This window comes from Macaca fascicularis, chromosome 13 (genome assembly GCF_037993035.2).
Source record: "Macaca fascicularis isolate 582-1 chromosome 13, T2T-MFA8v1.1".
NCBI classification, from domain to species: Eukaryota; Metazoa; Chordata; class Mammalia; order Primates; family Cercopithecidae; genus Macaca; species Macaca fascicularis.
Window position 1 is genome coordinate 95,419,229 of NC_088387.1, and position 23,206 is coordinate 95,442,434.

At 45.0% G+C, this 23,206-nt stretch overlaps 1 pseudogene; it reads left to right on the plus strand.

The window, feature by feature from the left end:
• Positions 1-807: 807 nt before the first annotated feature.
• On the plus strand, positions 808-1,199 carry LOC102137124 (CDKN2AIP N-terminal-like protein pseudogene; annotated as a pseudogene).
• Positions 1,200-23,206: the final 22,007 nt, after the last annotated feature.

The following is a 23,206-nucleotide window of genomic DNA, read 5'->3' on the forward strand; positions in this document are numbered from 1 at the left end:
GGGGAATAAAACGAACATCCAACTTGGTGATGATCACTTGCAGAGGATCAAGTGGGCATGTAGGTCAGACTCTAGACCCAGAACAGCTTGTAGACTATCCATGAGGGACAGTGGTCAAGAGAAGCCACAAGGACATATGACATGGGACATTGACCTTCAAAGGCCATTTGACCTAGTCAAAGGCTGAACAGAAGGAAAGAAGAGAAGAAAGGAAAGTAATATTTGCTGAGCATTTCTGAAGATCCGGGGCCTGGCTGCTGGAAACGTTTCATTTTCATTTCATGACATGAGTTTAATCATTCTCCTCAGAGTCTTTGTTATTCTCATAAAGTCCTGGGTTTAAGAACAACCCCAGGTATTATTTCAGGCAGATAGATGCCTGGGAGAACCCAGCTTGCTAGTACATCAAAATTTGCTCACGGTAAATAAAATTCAGGTTAGCGGCCTTTAAATGTTGTCTTTTTAAAATTACATTTTATTGATTTCTTTTTTATTATAGGAGTAGCACACATTTGCTGTGGAAAAAATAATTAAAAAAAAAAGCATCCACAATTTCACTATTCAGAAAGAATCACAGTAAATATTTTGGGATATATCTCTCCAACATTTTTAGCACAATTTTTTTTTCACAAAAAATGAATATTAAAAATGGCTTTCAGCTAGGCGCAGTGGTTCACGCCTGTAATCCTAGCAGTTTGGGAGGCCGAGGCAGGTGGATCACCTGAGGTCAGGAGTTCGAAACCAGCCTGGGCAACATGGTGAAACCCCGTCTCTACTAACAATACAAAAATTAGGGCGATGGGCACCATGGTTGTTGGCGAGGTGGCCACTGTGGTGGAGGAGCTGGTCTCGGGGTGCAGCAGGTGTCTGACTTCGTGGAGCAGTTCCGCTCCTATTCAGAGAGTGAGAAGCAATGGAAGGCCCGCATGGAATTCATCCTGTGCCACCTGCCCAACTACCGTAACCCACCCAACGGCGGTGGCCGCCTGGACCAGCTGCTGTCCCTTCTTCATGGTCTGGGCCAACCACCTTTTCATGGGCTGCAGTTACAATAAAGACCTTTTAGACAAGGTGATGGGAATGGCTGATGGGATGGAAGTGGAAGACTTGCCACAATTTACTACCAGAAGTGAATTAATGAAAAAGCATCAAAGGTAAGCCAGAAGATTTACCACATTTTCATCATCAGCTACAGGATTAGAAAGGAAGCTGGGATGAATGAGACACAGGCCACAGCGGCTCTCTTAAGACTCCTGGTATTACTAACATAAAGAGGCAATCTGTCTAGATTGGCTTTTTTACCTTCTCATTTTTCCAGTGGTTATCACTGCAAAAGTATGTATGGATAGTTATGTATTTATAAATCATGCACTCTAAGATGAGTTCATCAACATTGTAAAAGCCCTCTTTTTCTATTTTCAGTTTTTTTTTTTTTTTCCTTAATGACAAGGTCTCACTCTGTCGCCCAGGTGGGAGTACAAAGGTGCAGTATTGGCTCATTGCAGCCTCGACCTCCTGGGCTCATATTTTCAGTTTTTAAGTTCAGAATTTTTGCTTAAAATGCCTTTTTGGGCTGGGCGCAGTGGCTCATGTCTGTAATCCCAGCACTTTGGGAGACTGAGGTGGGCGAATCACCTGAGGTCAGGAGTTCGAGACCAGCCTGGCCAACATGGTGAAACTCTTGTCTCTACTAAAAATACAAAAAAAAAAAAAAAAAAAAAAAAATAGCTGGGCATGGTGGCACACACAATTAGAGACAAAATAAAAATAAAATAAAATAAATTAAAAAAAGAAAGATTTTTCAGGATATCCTTTTTTTTCAGATAGGGTCTCTCTCTGTCCCCCAGGAGGTTTAATATATTTCGCATGTTAGAGAGAGGCTATATCTTTGGGGTGCTATAATGAAGGTGTTCATTTTTGCTACACTAAGAAGGTGTGAAAGGGATGTGTCTGGCTATAGAAAGTTGTGTTATATGTCTTCAGAATTTTGTTTGTCTGCAAAAATACTTGTGTGTAACAGACATTTCTTAATTATCCAGTCCTTAATTTTCCTTGCGAAATAGAAGTTCATTACTTTGGTTAAAAGTTATAATTATTATACATGGTTGAGACTATTCTAGGAGCAGTAGCAAAAGAGAAATACAACTGTGAATGTGCTTTTGTTTTTAAAGGAAAAAGAGGCCTGGCCTGGTGGGTCACGCCTGTAATCCCAGCACTTCGAGAGGCCGAGGAAGGTGGATCATGAGGTCAGGAGTTCGAGATGAGCCTGACCAATGTGGTCTTTACTAAAAATAAAAAATTAGCTGGGCGTGGTGGTGCGTGCCTGTAATCTCAGCAACTCAGGAGGCTGAGTCAGGAGAATGGCTTGAACCCTGGAGGTGGAGGTTGCAGTCAGCCGAGATCACTCCACTGCACTCCAGCCTGGGTGACAGAGCGAGACTCCATCTCAAATAAATAAATAAATAAATAAAATTTTTTTAAAAAGGAAAAAGAGTAGTTTTTCCTAAAGCAGCAATTCCCAAACTTTTTGGTCTCGGGACCCTTTACATACCGAGAAAATTTATAGAGGATACCAAAGAGATTTTGCTTATATGAGTTACATCTATTAATAATCCCCACAGAGGCTGGGCACCATGGCTCATGCCTGTAACCCCAGCACTTTGGGGGGCTGAGGCAGGAGGATCACTTGAGCCAAGGAGTTCAACACCAGCCTGGGCAACATAGTGAGATCCCGTCTCTATAATAATCATAATCACCAGCATCATCCCCACACAGAAAATTAAAATAAAAAAATTTAAAAATCTATTTGAAGTAAGCAATGATGGAACCGTTGCATGTTAACATATTTTTATGAAAAATAACTATATTCTCCAAAAAATGAGAAGAGCAGCATTATTGTCTATTTGTAAATCTCTTTAATGTCTAGCTGAATAGAAGACAGCTGGGTTCCCATAGCTGCTTCTGTCCTCAGTCTCTTGCCATTTCACATGTCATGTAGCTTTACTCTACGCTCATGAGAAAATGAGAAGGGAGAAATCATGTCTTAGTGTGATTATGAAAATAGTTTTGGCTTCAAAACTGAAAAACCCCCTGAAAGGGTCTTGCAGACTTCTTGGGGGTCCCCAGACCACACTCACAGAACTTGTGTCTTAAAGTGTCAGTTTGTTTCAGAATATAAAAGACCATAACGAAGGACAAAATTCAGAAAGTGATTTTTATTTGCCTTAATATACAACAGCTGAGTCTGAAAAGAGCTTATATGAATATATAAGATATGTTAGCATATGAAATATGTTTAAAATTTGACAAAATTCATTGTTTTCTCGGTTTTGCTTGCTTAATGTATTAATTAATGCCTTCACATACAATTTTAAAAAAGGTAATTACTTTATTTTTCTTTTGGAGACAGAGTCTCACTCTCTCACCCAGGCTGGAGTGCAGTGGTGTGATCGCAGCTCACTGCAACCTCCGCCTCCCTGGTTCAAGTGATTCCACTGCCTCAGCCTCCTGAGTAGCTGGGATTACAGGCGTGCACCAACAGCCCAGCTAATTTTTTTGTATTTTCGGTGGAGATGGGGTTTTGCCATGTTGCCCAGGCTAGTCTAGAACTGCTGAGCTCAGACAATCTGCCCGCCTTGACCTTCCAAAGTGCTAGGATTACAGGCATGAGCCACCATGCCTGGCCTAAAAAAGGTAATTCTTTATCTCTGTGAAATCTGCCTGCATATAAGGGATTCTGTCAGTATAATTTCCCGCACTCTATTTTGACTTTCTTATGTCCTTGATTATGTAAACATAAGGAAAAAAACACAAAGTTTTCTCATAAAAGCACTAAGATTCTTTACAATTTTTTTTACAGTTATGTTGCCTTCCGTATTTATTTTTAAATATTTTGTTGTCATTTTGATTAAAGAGATAACCAAGTATCATTTCCCAGTCACTCATGATTCTATCTTAATCATGCACCCAAATCTCCTCTGACAACTCTCGATATTTTGCCTTCAGATATTAGACACAAAATTTAAAAAAAAAAAGAATTTTTCAGGATATCTTTTTTTTTTTTTTTGAGAGGGTCTCTCTCTGTCCCCCAGGCTGGAGTGCAGTGGTGGTGTGATCTTGGCTCACTGCAGCCTCGACCTCCTGGGCTCAAGTGATCCTCTCGTCTCAGCCTCTTAGCTGGGATTACAGGCACGCATCACTGCGCCTGGCTAATTCTTGCATTTATTTTGTAGAGGTGGGGCCTTGCTATGTTGTCCAGGTTGGTCTCAAACTCCTGGGCTTGAGCAATCTGCCTGCCTCAGCCTCCCAAAGTGCTGGAATTATAGGCATGAGATGAGGCACTGTGCCCACCATTTTTTTTTCTTTTTTTTTTTTTTTGAGACAGAGTCTCACTCTGTCACCCAGGCTGAAGTACAATGGTGTCATCTTGGCTCACTGCAACCTCTGCCTCCCAGGTTCAAGCAATTCTCCTGCCTCAGCCTCCCAAGTAACTGCGATTACAGGCATCTGCCACCACCCAGCTAATTTTTTGCATTTTTAGTAGAGATGAGGTTTCGCCATGTTGGCCAGGCTGGTCTTGAACTCCTGACCTCAGGTGATCCATCTGCCTCGGCCTCCCAAAGTGCTGGGATTACAGGCATGAGCCACCGCACCTGGCCCCACCTTTTTGTTTGTTTGTTTGTTTTGACATGGTCTTGCTCTGTTGTCCAGGTTGGAGTGCAGTTAGTACAACCGCAGCTCACTATAGCCTCAATCTCCCAGGCTCAAGTGATCCTCCCCACTCAGCCTCCCAAAGTGCTAGGATTGCAGGCATGAGCCACCATGCCTAGCCTAAAGATACCTTTTATACCTAGAACTATCTTTGAGATTTCCCAGAGGGCACCCTGGAAAGTCAGAAAATTTGTCTGGTTTTCTGCCTATAAAAAGAGAGGTGCTAAAAATAATTAAGTTTGATGTGTTACTATTCTGAGTTGCCGGGAAATGTATAAATATTTCAGAAACTGGTATTCTTTATGGGGAAGTTTCTGGAAATGTTTCAATGTCCTCATTATCTATAATATGCTTTTATCAGCTGGGTACAGTGGCTTGCACCTGTCGTCCCAGCTACTCAGGAGACTGAGGTTGAGGATGGCTTGAGCCCAGGAGCTCGAGGCTACAGTGATCCATGATCATGCCACTGCACTCTAGCCTGGGTGACAGAAGGAGGCCCTGTAGCTAAAATAAATAAATAAATAAACAGAAAAATAAATGCCTTTATCCTCAGGGAAGAAACACTGACAAAAACTCTTGTGAAACAATTATATACTATATTTCAATAGAGAATTCTACTCTCCTCCATTCTGACTTTACTGGTAAAGTAGTAAGTTTGCCATAGCCATTAAGAATCTGCCATTTACAAATAGGTTTTCTTTTGTTTTGATGATTATCTGAAGGGTCAGCTATACACTATAGGCCAGAGTCCATGTCTCTTAAGAAAGGATAGACACAAAGTCTGTGGAAATGAACTGTACCAGGTGTTTTAACCGACTGCTATTTCACTTATTTTTATTTTTTTTGAGATGTTGTCTCGCTCTGTCACCCAAGCTGGAATTTAGTGGTGTGATCTCGGCTCACTGCAAGCTCTGCCTCCCAACTTCACACCATTCTCCTGCCTCAGCCTCCCAAGTAGGTGGGACTACAGGCACTCACCACCAAACCTGGCTAATTTTTGTGTTTTTTAGTAGAGACAGGGTTTCACCATGTTGACCAGGTTGGTCTCAAACTCCTGACCTCATGTGATCCAATCACTTTGGCCTCCCAAAGTGCTCGGATTACAGGCATGAGACACCATGCCGGGCTCCTATTGCTATTTCAAAGAGTAGACTCTTGAGCACAGACTGAGCTGAGACCCCTTAGAAAACTTTGCAACTTTACTTAAAAAGGCAATGCTCACAAAACTCTCCCAGGAAAACTAGCCACTACCTGCCTTATGCCTTATTTAGGATCGCAGCCTTAGTGGTGGTATGGAAGGTCACCTAAGGTCTGACCAGGAGGCTTAACAAGCTTTGGAACCTTAAGTAAAAAGGGATTCATTCAAAGTTATATGTACTATTGATGAAATGTAGTAGAACATTTTGGGGAGGTTGGCTTTTTAATTTCAGGGAAAGAAGGAATATAAGCTTTTAAAAAGTTCAGCCAGGTGTGGTGGCTCATGCCTATAATTCCAGCACTTTGGGTGGCCAAGGCAGAAGGATTGTTTGAACCTAGGAGTTTGAGAACAGCCTAGGCAACATAGTGAGACCCTGTCTCAACAAAATATACAAAAATTAGCCAGATGTGGCGGTGAGTGCCTGTAGTCCCAGCTACTTGGGAGGCTGAGGTGGGAGCGTTGCTTGAGCCTGGGAAGTTGAGACTGCAGTGAGCCATGATCACGCCACTTCACTCCAACCTGGCAGACACAGTAAGACCTAATAAATCAACAAATTAATTAATGAATTCACTCTTTGATTCACAATGAAAACTTAAAGACAGAAGTTAATTTTCTGGCCTTAGATGCTAATACTATATGGCTCTGGATTTGCAAAACAGACTGAAAGAGGCTTATATGATTAATTAACACTCTTGTTGCACCCATGTAAATAATTAGCACATACCTAGTGAGACTGGTGTTTTGTGTATTGCCATCAAGAAAAATCTTGGAGATTATTATGATCAAAAAGAGGGCAAGGGAAGTCAGGAAAATTGTAGAAAATTTTTTACTGGCCCAAAAGATTACTGGGTATCTGTTGCTACGTTTAGTTTACCCTAAAGCTCCCTCCTTACATATTTTAAGTTCTCCATAGATAGTAAACTCTAGCCAAACTGGATGTGTAGAGACTGTAACCTACTTGTGTGCCAATCGCAGAGTTTCAGCCAATCACAGGTGGCCAACTATTCAAACCATGCTCAAAGAAGGCAAACGTTGAGCTGTAACCAATAGGCAGTTTCTGTGCCTCACTTTCATTTTCCGTACATCACTTTCCATTTTTCATCCATAAATATGGCAGCCCTGGAGTCTCTCTGAACCTATTCTTGTTTGGGGAGGCTCATGATTAGTGAATCATTCTTTGCTCAGTTAAATGCTATTCAATTTAATTTGTCTTCAGTTTTTATTTAACATTCTTTTTATTTATTTATTTATTTTTTGACAGAGTCTCGCTCTGTTGCCAGGCTGGAGTGCAGTGGCGTGATCTCAGCTCACTGCAACCTCTGCCTCCTGGGTTCAAGCGATTCTTGTTCCTTAATCTCCCAAGTAGCTGGGACTACAGGTACACACCACCACACGCAGCTAATTTTTTCGTATTTTTAGTAGAGACGGGGTTTCACCATGTTGGCCAGGATGGTCTCAATCTCCTGCCTTGGTCTTGATCTGCCTGCCTTGGTCTCCCAAAGTGCTGGGATTACAGGCATGAGCCACTGTGCCTGGCCTCTTCAATACTCTTATGGGTTAAATTGTGTCACTCCCCAAAGTGACATATGTTGAAGTCCTAACCTCAGTACTGTGAATGTGACCTTATTTGGAAATAGGGTCTTTGCAGATTTAATCAAGTTAAGATGAGGTCATTAGAATGAGCCTTTATCCAATATGACTGATGTCCTAATAAGTGGGAAATCCGGACATGGGGAGAATGTCATGTGACTATGGAGGCAGAGATTGCAGTGATGCATCTACAAGCCATTGAAAGCCAAGGATTGCCAGAAACCAGCAGGAGCCAGAAGAGGCAAGGAAGGAGGCTTCCCTGGAGCCTAGAGCGAGCCAGGCCCTACCAACACCTTGATTTTGCATTTCTAGCCTCCAAAATTTTGAGACAAATTTCTGTTGTTTGAAACACCCAGTCCAGGTAAGGTGGCTCATGCCTATAATCCCAGCACTTTAGGAGGCTGAAGTAGGAGGATGTCTTGAGCCCAGGGGTTTGAGACCAGCCTGGGCAACATAGTGAGACCCTGTCTCTACAAAAAATACTAAACAAATAACCCATTCTGTGTTGTGATTCTCAGACCTAGGAATTGAATACATACCTTTTCTGTGGAAAGGAAGGCTTAGACTTTACTGGGTTATCTGATTCTATATGGTCTGCACCTTTCATTGTCTGTGATTGCAAATTATTCCAGCTTATAAACATGTAAATACATTTTCCATTAAAGATGCAATTCATTTCATTCAGTGAAAGAGGCCATCTCTTAGTAATTCATTTCTGCATTCCTGGTCATCCACATATGTGTTTGTTCGTTGGATTCTCCTTGGAAACAGTTTTCATATTTTACTGGTTCTCTCAGTAATTAATGAGTTAAATAAAATCTTTAAGTTGTGTTCATTCTGTATGAGTCATGATTTTACCTTTCTGAAAAAAAATTAGCAATAGGTATAGAGAGTCAAGGGATATTATTACTATTATTATTATATATTTTTTGAGACGGAGTCTCACTCTGTCACCAGTCTGGAGTGCAATGGCGCAATCTCGGCTCACTGCAACCTCCAACTCCTGGGTTCAAGCGATTCTCCTGCCTCAGCCTCCCTGAGTAGCTGGGACAACAGGCACGAATCACCACGCCCGGCTAATTTTTGTATTTTTAGTAGAGACAGTGTTTCACTATGTTGGCCAGGTTGGTCTCGAACTCCTGACCTCATGATCCACTCGCCTCAGCCTCCCAAAGTTCTGGGATTACAGGCGTGAGCCACCACACCCAGCCAAGGGATATTGTTTTGAAACGTCTGCTCCAATTTCTCGGTTCTTTCCCAGGTCGGTTAACCAGGGCATTCTCCATTCACTGCCCCATAAAAGAGATGAATATGACTGGGCATGGTCTAGTTCTGGGGAGAGCAGAAAGAACTTAGGCATAATCAATAGATTCGGCAGAATATGAGTCTGGGCAAGTGCTCATGCTTGGCGCCAGATAGACTTCTAGGTGTGGGTGGATGAGACCGAGAGCAGGAGTGAGGAGCATGCAGCACAGCTCATGTGGATACCAAAGCGAGGGTGCCCTGCGCCTTTCCCCAGTCCAAGCCCAACTGTGGGGGTGGGACAATAGACTGTCTCATCACAATGAGTCAATTTACAGCAGAGGGTGTCTCTCTCTCTCTCTCTTTTTTTTAGAGACAGGGTCTCACTCTGTCACCCAGGTTGGAGTGCAGCAGTGCCATCATAGCTCACTGCAGCCTTGAACTCCTGGGCTCAAGTGATCCTCCCACCTCAGCCTCCCAAGTAGCTGGGAGTACAGCCACCGCTGCTGGCCTTAGTCTTCTATTGTCCTTCCTTTTCCTTTTGGTCTGGTAGGTTCCTCAGCTTTTTCCTTTATCTAGATTAGTGGCTCATTCATACTCAAGAGTAAATGACTGTACTTTTTAAACTGCTATAATATTTTGAGGGGCAGGTAAGAGGAGTCAAAGCCTTAGCCCTAAAGAGCTTGTGTTACTTCAAACATCAGTCACATAGGGGAGGGGACAGAGGATCATTTGAACCTGGGAGGCAGAGGTTGCAGTGAGCCAAGATTGCACCACTGCACTCCAGCCTAGGCTACAGAGTGAGACTTTGACTCAAAAAATAAAAATAAAAGAGAAACACTGTATTGGAAGAGCCCAGGAAGTTGAGCAGCCAAGGAGCTGGGACCCCGTAGATTTAGAAACATAAACCTCGAATCTGGGATGGTGATTGGAGCCAGAGGGGTGGGCTTGGGGATTATCTGAAGAGTCTTCGCTGAAGCCAGGGGAGAGTGGAGGAGTGAGGCGAGAGCGATAAAGGAAGAAGCTTGGGACATGCATGGGTGGAGGCAGGAGGCGGGCGCTGGAGGAAGGGGAGGCTGAGGTCTACTATGTGCCAGGCACATAGTGAAGGCAGAGGCCAGGAGGAGAAGCCCTGGCTTTAGACTTGGGCCGTTGGGAACTTGAACCCAGATGCTCACTATAAGCCTCCGTTGCCTTGTCTGCAAGAAGTCCAATGCAGAAGCGAGACAGAGGTGTGAGGGACTGAACAAGAGCCCTGGGTGAGTGGAAGGGGAGGGATTGAGGGCACAGGAGGAGTATGGGGGTGCCACAGGAAGGAGAAAATAGCAGACTCAGCAAGGCAGGGAGGATGCCTCCCAGCGTAAGACTTAGAGTGGCTGGGGGATCTGCCTGTCACTCAGGCTTCAGAAGCCCACGAGGCCGCTTCCATTGTACACAAGCACTGGCTCCTGGAGTTCAGAGAGGGGGGCATTTGTGGCACAGTTGTGAGCTGTTGATTCAAAGGTCAACCTCATCCTGGCCTTCCAGGACCTGACCCAGTTGGGGTCTGTGTGGGTTTCACAGTGGGCCATGGAGATGCCAGTGTGCTGTGGCCATCTGTGAGGGGCAAGTCCTCACTTGGGAAAGGCTCTCAAGCTCCCTGGGCTCCCATTTACCTATCTGTAAAATGGGTCAGTCCCACCAGTCTACCTCCCAGGGTGCCGCTGAGGCGGCATGCCAGAGCCTTTTGGAAACAGAAAGAATTCTACAATCTCAGAGATGGTGACTGACACCAAGCGTATCTCCTATGTGAAACAGGTTTTCCTCCCTGGCTGCTTCTCAGGAGAGTCTGCAGGAAATGATTTTGAAGTGCTTTGATCTCCTTTGCAGAAAGACACTGAATCCATTCAATATGTCATGGCACATTAGCCCTTCTGCTTTGGAACCGAGGATGACCAATTTTATTCAATAGCTGGTGACAACCTTTTGGAATTGCCTAAAACTGCTGAGCCTCGTGAAGTCCTGGCTCCTACACTGGCCTGAGTATTGTTTCTGCTTCTATCCCCACAGAGGACCCTGAAATAGGCCCGGGCTCCCTGTGAAGGTGATTTGGGGGCCGGCCCCCTGCTTATGCCGTCGTGTTCCTCGCTTGGTACCAGGGTGCCCATTCTTGGCAGTTTTTCCTGTGACTTGGGTCTGCTGGCCATGCTCAAGTCCCAGTTCTGCCTTGTGGCTACTCCGCCTCTCTGAGGAACAGGAATAATTCTTGTTGCTACCACTTACTGGGTGCTGGCACTTTCCACACATTGGTAAGGTCAACGCTCACAATGCCCCAGTGAGGAGGTCTCTCATCTCCATCTTCCAGACCAGGTAACTGAGGCTTAGAGGGAACGAGCGCCTTGCCTGGGTCACTGAGCTACTGTGTCAGAACTAGGGTTCACACCTGAGGCTGTCCCATGCTAGGCCTGTGTTCTTTCCACTGTTATTACCTTCTATGAAAGTTGGGGATCCTACTAACTTTACAGGAGTGTCATGAGCAATAGGTGAGTGCTGGAACACAGAAAGTGGGCATGGTGGCACGCACCTGTGGTCCCAGCTTCTCAGGAGGCTGAGGTGGGAGGATCACCTGAGCCCAGGAGGTGAAGGCTGCAGTGAGCTGAGATTGCACCACTGCACTCCAGCCTGGATGACAGAGTGAGACTCTGCCTCAAAATAAACAGAAAAGAAACCTAGAAGGCTCACATATATATACATGTATATCCTGTCTTCAGGTGGAAAAGTGGGGAGGACAGAAAGAACTCTTTCTCCATTTGCTGCTTCTTTTTTAAATTAAATTAAATATAATTTTTTTGAGACACAGTCTCGCTCTGTCGCCCAGGCTGGAGTGCAATGGTGTGATCTTGGCTCACTGCAACCTCCGCCTCCTAGGTTCAAGTGATTCTCCTGTCTCAACCTCCTGAATAGCTGGGATTACAGGTATGTGCCACCACACCCAGCAAATTTTTGTATTTTTAGTAGAGATGGGGTTTCACCATGTTGGTCAGGCTGGTCTTGAACTCCTGACCTCAAGTGATCCACCTGCCTCAGCCTCACAAAGTACTGGGATTACAGGTGTGAGCCACCATGCCTGGCCCTTTTGCTGCTTCTTAATTGCCTTTAGCTCAAAAGTAGTTATGTCAAAGAGACATATCCCGGGGTGACACATTCTGGATTCCCCCAGTGGTATTGGGCCTCCCCTCCTCTTTACCTCGCTCACTGCCTTTGCCCTCACTACCACCCCACTGCACCAACTGCACACAGGTCAGAGCCACACAGGAGTCACATCCTTGAGATGTGTTGCCCTGAAGAATAGGGGAACAAGGCTGGGCATGATGGCTCATGCCCATAATTGCAGTGCTTTGGGAGGCAGAGGTAAGAGGGTTGCTTGAGATCAGGATTTTGAGACCAGCTTGGGCAATATGGCAAAACCCCATCTCCATTAATAAAAAAATATTTAAAATTACCCAGGCATGGTGGTATGTGCCTGTAGTCCCAGCTACTGAGGAGGCTGAGGTGGGAGGATCCCTTGACATGGGAGGATTACTTGAGGCTGCAGTGAGCCATGATTGTGCCACTGCACTCCAGCCTGGGAGACAGAGTGAGATCCCAACTAAAAATAAAGAAGAGGGGCTTAAAAAGTGTAAATTTTGAGTCTTAAAAAGGTTTAAGTAGGCTGGCATGATAGTTCACGCCTCTAATCCCAGCACTTTGGGAGGCCAAGGCAGGAGGATCACTTGAGCCCAGGAGCTGGAGACCAGCCTGGGCAACATAGTGAGATGTTGTCTCTTATAAAAAATAATTAATTTAAAAAACAAGCCGGGCGTGGTAGCTCATCCCTGTAATCCCAGCACTTTGGGAAGCTGAGGCAGGAAGATCACTTGAGGCCAGGAGTTTGAGACCAGCCTGGCCAACATGGTGAAGCCCCATCACTACTAAAAAAGAAAAAAAAAAAAAAATTAGCGAGGCATGGTGGCGCGCACCTGTAATCCCATCTACTTGGGAGGCTGAGGCAGGTGAATTGCTTGAACCCTGGAGGCAGAGGTTGTAGTGAGCCAAGATGGTGCCACTGTACTGCAGCCTGGGTGACATAGTGAGATTCTGTTTCAAAAAGACAAATAAATAATTTAAAAAAGTGAAAAAGGAAACGCTCAAGGGCCTATGAGAATCTGTCACCTCCTTCCATACATATCGAATGAACATTTTCCAATCCATAACAGAAAGATACAGGTGGGAACCATGGATCCCTTCCTGTAGAATATTCTTGTCCATAGACATTTCAGGCCTCCTTGGAACAACAGTGCCATCTAAGTAAGCTCTGCCCTTTGAGTTTAACCCTGGAAATAAAAGTGTAGGTAGGTTTGGCAGTGAGACTGACATCAGACTTAGAACCAGGCTCCCTGCTTTCCTAGACAGTGTCTGGTACCCTGAAGAGTCCCACCCCTGGGGCATTCCCTGTGCAGCCAGAAATGGGAAGAGGGGTGCTTTCCCCCTTACCTTCTGTGGGATGGAGAAATGGGGTCTCCAAATACACCACCTTAGCTTCAACAAAGACTTTGACCCAGAATATTCTCTATTCTTTCCTGGCATCTGCTGCTGCCCCTGGCTGGCCTCATTGCCATGGAAACAGAAGGGGAGGATTGTTTTGGACTGGCTCAGCAATTCCCATGCACTTGCCTCCTAGAAGGCAAGCACAGAAGGCAAGGGGATGTTATCGCAGAAGGATTCGCCAGATCCTTGATTTTCAACTTTGAATCACTATGATGTATCTATTCCACTTTATGTAGAAAGAAGTATAAAAATCTTGGAAAATTCCTGCTGCTTCCATGGCTCTTTGATGTCTGTCAAAAAGTATGCTCTCCTGGCTGTCAGGTTGGCTGCACAGCTTCCTGTTCTGCCCTTATTTTTTTTTTTTCCTCTTCATTTAGCATTAATAATGCACTTATATTTTTATGGATGAACATAGTCACATACTTGTGATCTTTTCAGGTTTTATTATGAAAATGTTAAATGCCAGCCTGGGCGACATAGTGGACCCTGTCTCCAAAATTTTGTTTTGTTTTCTTTGAGACAGGGTCTTACTTGGTCACCCAAGATGGAGTACAGTGGCACGATCTCAGCCCACTGTAGGCTCAACCTCCTGGGTTCAAGCAATCGTCCCACCTCAGCCCCCCAAGTAGCTGGGACTACAGGAATGCACTACCACAGCCAGCTAAGTTTTTGTAGAGACAGGGTCTCACCCTGTTGCACAGGCTGGTCTAGGACTTCCAAACTCAAGCAATCCTCCCATCTCAGCCTCCCAAAGTGCTGGGATTACAGACATAAGTCACTGTGCCTGGCCCACATTTTTTTTTTTTTTTTTGGTGATTAGACAGGCACGGTGGTGCATACCTGCAAAGATCATGCCATTGCCCTCTAGCCTGGGCAACAGAGTGAAATCCTGTCTCTTAAAAAATTTTTTTTATAAGTTTATTTTTCTTATTTTTTATTTTTTAATTTTTTTTTACTTGCTTCTTAACTGCTTCTTCAGCATTAAAAAAAAAAAACTTTTCTTTTTTTAAAGAAAATAGGCTGGGTGCAGTGACTCACACCTGCAATCCCAGCACTTTGGGAGGCCAAGGCAGAAGGATCGCTTGAGTTCAAGAGTTCAAAGCCAGCCTGAGCAAAATCGGGACACCCTGTTTCTATCTATTTTAAATTAAAAAAAGAAAATATTAAATAAGTCATAATGTTTATGTAACAGGTAAAAATGTATATAAATGTTCAATAAATTATAAAGAAGAAAGAAGTTCCCTTGTGATCACACTTCCTACCCCACGATGGTTTGCATTTTGCAAGTTCTTCATCCATAGACACACAGGTATTGGTGTTGTTGCCATGATTACAACAATCCCTTTTGCTGGCTGCCTTGTATCCTGTCCCATCAAGGACCATGTGTTTTGAGGCAATTGATCTGTCCTGCTCCTTCCCAGTGCCAAGCTTGGCGTGCACCAAGCATGCGGTGCTTGCCAGAGGAAAGTGAAGATGCTATTCAGTTCAAGGCTCCAGGAAGGTGATTTGGGAGGTGGGGCAAGTCTTGAATGGAGAGACAGAGAGGGCAATCTTTGTGCCAGGAGGAAAGGAGAGGCTGTGGGGACCTGGGTGTGGCCCTCCAAGCCTCTGTGGTTGATCTCCACTGCCTGTCCCATAGCCTCTGGTCCTCTTCTGCCTTCTCTTTGGGAGCTTTCAGCCTGGATCCTTCTTACAGTGAACCCTAGGAAACCACTCTAGGCACCCATCCTAGGGGTGATGCTTTTGACCACCCACTGGTGCCAGATGTGCCTGTCCTTGGGGACAGACAGGTGGATAGGGACTGTGGGTTGCAGCCACCCAGAGCTCTCACCAGCTGGAGGAGCAGCACTGCCTCTGGGGCGGTTCAGGTCATTCAGGTGGAACGTCCAGATCTCTTTTCCCAAACAACATATGCCAGGGAATCATAAACTACCAAACATTGTGAGTGGCTGGCTGTCATCCAATTCTGAAAGTAAAAACTTCCTACTTTAGTAGCAGAAACCAAAATTGGGTGTGAGAGGATCACCATTAGGTGCCAATACCACTTCAAGTGGAAGCCCCAGCTTCTCTGGCTTCCGGCAAAAGTATGCATGCGTCTCTTTTTAGTTTACAAGCACTTGGATGTATATTACCTTAATTCCCAAATTGACCCTGCAAAGTAGGGCAGTATTCCTTATTTTGAAGATTGATATGGTTTGGCTGTGTCTCCACCCAAATCTCATCTTGTAATTCCCATAATCCCCACCACGTGTCATGGGAGGGACCCAGTGGGAGGTAATTGAATCATGGGGACCATTACCCCCATGCTGCTGTTCTCATGATAATGGGTGAGTTGTCACAAGATCTGATGATTTTATAAGGGGCTTTTCCTCCTTTTGCTCAGTACTTATCCTTGCTGCTGCCACGTGAAGGACGTGTTTGCTTCCCCTTCTGCCATGATTGTAAGTTTCCTGAGGCCTCCCTAGCCAGGATGAGCTGTGAGTCAGTTACATCTCTTTCCTTTATAAATCACCCAGTCTCCGGTATGTCTTTATTAGCAGTGTGAGAATGGACTAATATAAATATGAATACCCAGACTTAGGATTAAGACTTTGGGCTGGGTGTGGTTGTTCACGCCTGTAATCCCAGCACTTTGGGAGGTTGAGGCGGGTGGATCATGAGGTCAGGGGATCAAGACCATCCTGGCTAACACGGTGAAACCCCGTCTCTACTAAAAATACAAAAAAATAAATTAGCCGGGTGTGGTGGCGGGCGCCTGTAGTCCCAGCTACTCAGGAGGCTGAGGCAGAAAAACAGTGTGAACCCAGGAGGTGGAGCTTGCAGTGAGCAGAGATCGCGCCACTGCACTCCAGCCTGGGCAACAGAGCGAGACTCTGTCTTAAAAAACAAACAAAAAAAGGAATAAGACTTTTACTATACAAAATTCAACATTGCTTTCCATGTATTTTTCCCACACTACCTACTTTACGAAGGGCAGTGATGAGTCAAACTGTGTCATGGGGTGAGAGGCCCTGAACCACATAATAACGAGAACAACTGAAGAAAGTGGGGCCTGTAATCCCAATGACTCAGGAGTCTGAGGCTGGAGGATTGCCTGAGGCCAGGAGTTTGAGACCAGTCTGGGCAACGTAGCAAAACCTGAATAAAGAAATTAGCTGGGCATGGTGGCATGTGCCTGTAGTATTAGCTATTCAGGAGGTTGAGGCTGGATGATCAAATTCCTTGAGCCTAGGAGTTCCAGGCTGCAGTGAGCCATGACTGCACCACTGCATTCCAGCCTGGCAACAGAGTGGGACCCCAACTCAAATATGGAAGTAGGAATGATTCACCAGTGGAAGGTGTGAAAGTTGCCAGAATCAAAATGGAGTCACTGTGTTAAAAACAAACAAACAGCCTAGGCATGGTGGCTCACTGCTGTAATCCCAGCACTTTGGGAGGCCGAGGCAGGTGAATTACCTGAGGTCAGGAGTTCGAGACCAGACTGGCCAACATGGTGAAAACCCATCTCTACCAAAAATACAAAAATTAGTTGGGCATGGTGGCACATGCCCGTAGTCCCAGCTACTAGGGAGGCTGAGGCAGGAGAATCACTTCAACCTGGGAGGCAGAGGTTGCAGTGAGCCGAGAGTGCGCCACTGCATTCCAGTCTGCAACACAGCAAGACTCCATCTCAAAAAAACAAAACAAAACAAAAACGAATAAACAAACAAAGCCAGAAGGCCATGAAGAGAGGGTTCTTATGCATAAATGCCTGATAACAAAAACTATCATAAAAGATGCTACAAAAACCAAAATCTTACTTGGGCCATTGTAACCTTAACACACACAAAAATTCTTCAAGGACATCTGCTCAGCAACTGCCTGTTCAGCCTCAGACTGCTGCCATCCTTGTTACTGATCCTTGTAGCCAAGGATAATGATCTCAAAACAATATGTAATCCTCCTTATTTTTCCTTTAAAAACCTTTGTCTTTCTTCCCTTCCTGAATATGCAGTTTACTGTGGCACGTGTATTCCCATTGCAATGCTCTATTGCTGAATAAATATTTTATTTTAGAGACAGCCTCTCTCTGTTTTTTCAGGTTGACACAGGGAAGACAGTGGGGACCCGATGACTCTCTTCAGTTACATGGAAGATAAATTATGTGGTGGCTGGGTGCAGTGGGTCACGCCTGTAATCCCTGCACTTTAGGAGGCCAAGGCAGGTAGATTGTTTGAGCCCAGGAGTTCAAGACCAGCCTGGGCAACATGGTGAAAACCTGTCTCTACAAAAAATAGAAAAATTAACTGGGTGCAGTGGCATGCACCTATGGTCCCAGCTACTCGGGGGCTAAGGCGGGAGGATTGTTTAAGCCAGGAGGTCAAGGTTGCAGTGAGCGGAGATTGAGCCACTGCACTCCATCCTGGGAAACAGAGTGAGATCCTGTCTCAAAAATAAATAAATAAGATAAATTATTCTCTGGGGTACCAAAGGCATAATTAATGAGGTTAAGACAAAGGAAAGCAAAGTTGAGATATGTATGTGTGTGTGTGTGTATCTTAAATATACATACCTAATATATATACATCTCCCTATGTATAATACATATGTATATATCTCCCTATATAAATAAAATAAACACTTAAAACTTTCTGAAACGTAATTACTTGAGTGACTGGTGAGTTTTTTTTTAATCGCTGAAGGTATTCAAATAAAGGTTGACTGTTACAGAAGACATTCAAGTAAAATGATTTTTTTTTTTTTTTTGAGACAGAGTCTTGCTCTGTCGGCCAGGCTGGAGTGCAGTGGCACGATCTTGGCTCACTGCAATCTCCGCCTCCTGGGCTCAAGCAGTTCTCCTGCCTCAGCCTCCTGAGTAGCTGGGATTACAGGCATGTGCCACCATGCCCGGCTAAAATTTGTATTTTTTTTTTTTTTAGTAGAGACAGGGTTTCACCATGTTGGCCAGGCTGGTCTCAAACTCCTGACCTCAGGTAATCCGCCCGCCTTGGCCTCCCAAAGTGCTAGGATTACAGGTGTGAGCCACCGCACCCGGCCATAAAATGACTTTTAGGATATGTTTTGAGGCCAGGCACGGTGGCTCACGCCTGTAATCCCAGCACTTTGGGAAGCTGAGGCAGGCGGATCACCTGAGGTCAGGAGTTTGAGACCAGCCTGACCAACATGGAGAAATCCCATCTCCACTAAAAATACAAAATTAGCCTGGCGTGGTAGTGCAGCCTGTAATCCCAACTACTCGGGAGGCTGAGGCAGGAGAATCACTTGAATCCGGGAGGCAGAGGTTGCAGTGAGCTGAGATTGCGCCATTGCACTCCAGTCTGGGCAACAAGAGCGAAACTGTCTCAAAAAAAAAAAAAAAAAAAAAAAAAAAAGGGCATGTTTTGACCCTGAAATTCTATGAAAATTCTATGGTAAGTTGAAGCTGAACATCAAGTATGGCAACAGGGAATGCTGAGGGATCACAGGAAGGGTGCGGTGGCTCGCGCCTGTAATCCCAGCACTTTGGGAGGCCAAGGCAGGTGGATCATCTGAGGTCAGGAGTTCGAGACCAGACTGGCCAACATGGTGAAACCCTGTCTCCACTAAAAATACAAAAATTAGCTGGGCATGGTGGCGGGCACCTGTAGTCCAGCTACTAGGGAGGCTGAGGCAGGAGAATCACTTGAACCTGGGAGGCAGAGGTTGCAGTGAGCCGAGATCGTGCCACTGTATTCCAGTCTGCAACAGAGCAAGACTCCATCTCAAAACAAAAACAAATAAACAAACAAAGTCAGAAGACCATGAAGAGAGGGTTCTTATGCATAAATGCCTGATAACAAAAACTATCATAAAAGACTCTACAAAAACCAAAACCTTACTTGGGCCATTGTAACTTTAACACACAAAATAATGGTCCACAGGCTGGGCCCGGTGACTCACACCAGTAATCCCAGCACTTTGGGAGGCTGAGGCTGTCATATCACTTGAGGTCAGGGGTTCAAGACCAGCCTGGCCAACATGGTGAAACCCTGTCTCTACTAAAAATACAAAAATTAGCTCGGTGTGTTGGTGGGCGACTGTAGTCCCAGCTACTTGGGAGGCTGAGGCAGGAGAATCATTTGAACCTGGGAGGTGGAGGTTGCAGTGAGCTGAGATTACGCCACTGAACTCCAGCCTGGGCGACAGGGGAAGACTCCGTCTCAAAAAAAAAAAAAAAAAAAAGGTCCATGAAGCACTTTCAGACCCAGTGCCTAGACCTAGTGTCATCCTGGAAATTGCCATAGCCCTTTCCTTTCCCCACTTGGAGCCTATCACTGCCTCTTAGACAGCCCACTGCTGGACGAGACTCAGCTGTCCTCCCCCACTCCTCTCTCCAGAAAACTCCACTGCCATGAGCATGGAGGGAAACAGCCTCGCCCCCCAGGACCACAGCCCTGTAGAGTTCTCGTGGATGTGCACAACTCAAGCAGGCTCTCCCCACAGCCTATGCCACTTTTTTTTTTTTTTTTTTTTTTTGAGACGGAGTCTTGCTCTGTCGCCCAGGCTGGGGTGCAGTGGCCGGATCTCAGCTCACTGCAAGCTCCACCTCCCGGGTTTACGCCATTCTCCTGCCTCAGCCTCCCGAGTAGCTGGGACTACAGGCGCCCGCCACCTCGCCCGGCTAGTTTTTTGTATTTTTTAGTAGAGATGGGGTTTCACTGTGTTAGCCAGGATGGTCTCGATCTCCTGACCTCGTGATCCACCCGTCTCGGCCTCCCAAAGTGCTGGGATTACAGGCTTGAGCCACCGCGCCCGGCCCTATGCCACTTTTTATAACTGACTTTTAAAAAAGTGATCAGCAAAGTGAAGCAGCTGAAGATGTGCTGAGTCCCACTGGTGTTTGAAGGATGCTGGCTGGGGCTTGGGAGAGGATGAGTATTTTTGGGGAGAAACAAGGATGATTTGGGGCTGCCTGGATTTGGTGGGCCAGGCCAAACAGAAGTGAGTCACGCAGGCTGCTGGTAAATACAGAGCAGACAAATAGGCTTCTCTAAACAGCATGCAGGGGCCATGGATTTGGAGGTTTGTAATAAGACATTGCACAAAAGCAGGGAGGTTAAACTGATGGTAGAAACAATTAGGAATCTACTTGTACCCCTCTGCTGTAACGTGGTGTAGTAATATTGGCCCAGTGCCAGGAAGGGAGGGGAGAAATTCTCAATTCAAATGCTTCGGCTGCTCCTTCAAGATGAATTTGGTTTTTTAATCCACTCAATGTCTTGGGAGCTCTAAATCTGTCTTATATAAGTGACGTGTTGTCTGCAGTTGAGAGCATCAGATCAGTGCTGAAAGAGCATTATACATTGAAAAGCTGTATCAATGTAAGGCATTATTATTACTCTGTCACTCAAGTGGAGGGATGTCCTGTGGGATGGAAAATTAAGGCAATTAAGGCAAATATTCAACAAATATGTGTCAAATGACTTGTTACATATTTCTTAAAAATCTATGCAAAAATATGCAATATACTTACTGAGAATATTTATGTGAGGTTAGAGGCAGAATAACTCATAGAATTTTAGAAAGGGGGTTCATAACCATCTATGGAGGGTGGACTTGAAGATCTCAAGGAAATCATGGCTCCTCTCAGAAAAGTGCACAAAACCCAGATTTACAAAGTTACACAAAATTTTTATTTATTTATTTAAAAAAAAAAAACAGACAGGGTCCGGGAGGCTGAGGCAGGAGAATCGCTTGAACTTGGGAGTTGGAGGTTGTAGTGAGCTGAGATCATGCCACTTCCCTCCAGCCTGGGTGACAGAGCAAGACTCTGTCTCAAAAAAAGAAAAAAAAAAAGAAAAATAGAGACAGGGGCTCACTGTTGCCCAGGCTGGTCTTATCTCAAAATCCTGACCTCAAGCAATCCTCCTGCCTCAGCCTTCCAAAGTGCTAGGATTAGAGGTGCTCAGTCGGAATTTTTAAATATATACACACACACACACACACACACACACACACACACACACACACACACAAAAATATGTGTATATATATATATATATTTGTGCATTGTAAATTAATTTCCTTTACACATTCAGAACATTTATAAAAACTTTACAAAGAACTGCCTCTCAGGCTGGGTGCAATGGCTCATACCTGAAATCCCAGCACTGTGGGAGGCTGAGGAGAGTGGATTGCTTGAGCCCAGGAGTTTGAGACCAGTCTGGGCAACATGGAGAAACCCCATCTCCACTAAAATAAATACAAAAATGGCCAGGCGCAGTGGTTCACGCCTGTAATCCTAGCACTTTGGGAGGCCGAGGCAGGCAGATCATGAGGTCAGGAGATCAAGACCATCCTGGTCAACATGGTGAAACCCCGTCTCTACTAAAAATGCAAAAATTAGCTGGATGTGGTGGTGTGTGCCTGTAATCCCAGCTACTTGAGAGGCTGAGGCACGAGAATTGCTTGAACCTAGAAGGTGGAGGTTGCAGTGAGCCGAGATCGCACCACTGTACTCCAGCCTGGTGACAGAATGAGACTCTGTCTCAAAAAAAAAAAAAAAAAAAAAAAAAAAATTAGCCAGTTGTGGTGGCATGCTCCTGTAGTCCCAGCTACTAGGGAAGCTGAGGTGGGAGAATCACCTGAGCCTGGGGAGGTTGAGGCTGCAGTGAAGTGTGATCACACAAGACCCTGTCTCAAACAAACAACCCCCCAAAATAATGCATCTCCAAGTCTCTTTTTTTTGTTTGTTTTTGAGGCAAAAGTCAATAGCCAATATTTGTAATCCCCAAGCTTGAAACTATCCAAATGTTCAATGGAATGGAAATATACAAATTTAGGCATAGGCTGCTCTGCCTACATAGTAGCTATTCTTTATTCCTTCACTTTCTTAATAAACTTGCTTTCACTACAAAAAAAAAAAAAATTTAGGCATATTCACACAACGAAACCCTATGCAGCAGTAATAATTAACACCTATAAACACATGAGAAAATATAAATTTCACAAACATGTTGACTGAAAAACACAAAAGAATATATGCTCTATAATTCCACTTACTACAACAATCAAAACAAATCTATGGTATTAAAAGTCAGGACAGGCCGGGTGCAGTGGCTCACACCTGCAATCCCAGCACTCTGGGAGGCCAGGCAGGTAGATTGCCTGAGGTCAGGAGTTTGAGACCAGCCTGGCCAACATGGTGAAATCCTGTCTCTAGTAAAAATACGAAAATTAGCCAGACATGGTGGTGGGTGCCTGCAATCCCAGCTACTCAGGAGGCTGAAGCAGAAGAATCACTTGAACCCGGGAGGCAGAGGTTGCAGTGAGCTGAGATCATGCCACTGCACCCCAGCCTGGGCCATGCACCCCCCCAGCCTGGGCGACAAGAGCAAAACTCCATCTAAAAAAAAAAAAAAAAAACAAAAAACGTTGGGATAACAATTATCCTCGGCAAAGTAAGTATTGACTAGAATGGGGCAGGCTTCTGGGATGCATTAGTTTTAGTTTGTGAAAACTAATTGAGCTATAAAATTGTAATCTGGGCCGGGCGCGGTGGCTCAAGCCTGTAATCCCAGCACTTTGGGAGGCCGAGGCAGGCGGATCACAAGGTCAGGAGATCGAGACCACAGTGAAACCCCGTCTCTACTAAAAATACAAAAAATTAGCCGGGCACGGTGGCGGGCGCCTGTAGTCCCAGCTACTCAGGAGGCTGAGGCAGGAGAATGGCGGGAACCCGGGAGGCGGAGCTTGCAGTGAGCCGAGATCGCGCCACTGCACTCCAGCCTGGGCAACAGCGTGAGACTCCGTCTCAAAAAAAAAAAAATAAAATAAAAAATAAAATTGTAATCTGTATACATTTGGATTTTTGGTATGTATGTTATACTTTAATTAGAAAATCGTTTAAAAAGAATGGAGCTTTTCAGTCCCTGTAAACAG